This window comes from Protomyctophum bolini (genome assembly GCF_963924005.1).
Source record: "Protomyctophum bolini genome assembly, chromosome: 5".
NCBI lineage: Eukaryota > Metazoa > Chordata > Actinopteri > Myctophiformes > Myctophidae > Protomyctophum > Protomyctophum bolini.
In genome coordinates, this window is record NC_137866.1 from 37,160,961 (window position 1) to 37,162,159 (window position 1,199).

The window sequence follows — 1,199 nt, forward strand, 5'->3', positions numbered from 1 at the left end:
ATAGGGATGCTGGGGTACAAGTGTGGGTACAACCATCATTAGATTTATCACATCTCAACAGGCCCAATTGCGCTTCAACTTATTAAAGTAATTTCCCATAAATATAAAAACGGACTCATCAGGCTGTAGTCTAAAAACTCTGCCATTTTCAGCAATACATGCTACATACATGCCATACGCACACTTCCTTTTACACATCTGCATTGTAGATGAGTGGATCTCAAACCTTTGAGGCCCCCCCCCCCCCCCCCCCAAATCATATTTGAACTGGGGACGCCCCACCCTGACAAGCACTTGGAATTGTAGGACTGTAGGAAGCATTATTTTTGTTTGACTCAGTTGAGATAGATATTGTGAAAATATGCAATCTATAAGCTCACAACGCCTTGTGTGTACTGTGTAGATCGCCTATTTTAAACAATAGTTTAATTTGAACAATCTTTTAACGTGAAACATTTGGAACACAAATCTTCTCTTATGGGGGTCATGGGGCATCAAATATTTTCAGATGGGGGGTCCGCAGGCAAATATATATATATATATAAATATCAATTTGGGCGTCTTTGACATGAAATAATGAGATAACCACTGTTCTAGATTACAGGTTCAATGTGGGGTAACGCTAGGAACCAACACTTATGGGTCTGTATACAAAATGGAACCAGAAACGAGTCCATCGGCTTCCATTTGTACACTCTCAGACAGGGTTAAATGAACACTGAGGATTTGACAGTGTCTAGCAGTCTATATTTCCTAGAGTTGCGCCTTTAAGGCAGAACTCATGAAGCTTGCACCTTTGTAAACCCTTCTGCTGGTGTCTCCACACCTTTTTTAAAAGCTCTGTGGATAGTATTTTCTTGTCATTATTTGTCTACATTAAAATCATGTCAAAGACCGTCAACCAAAACTACATGATTGCTATTCATGATTCCATAACACATATGAAGCATTAAGTTTGACATCAGCAACGGATGGAAAGTGTGCAGAACATTCAGGAAAACCTACTTTCTGAAAGCTATTTTTCCATCAACTAGCTTCACCATGTCAAAGCTATGACACAGGTTAAGAACCACTGGTTTAACGGAAGGAACAGTATTCTCAGTTCAGCTCTCTACTGAACAACCAGTAGGAGTCACTATTGCAGCGACAGCCTCCCAGCTTCCCTGCTACCAACACAACCAACAGTGTTCGCTGGAGCA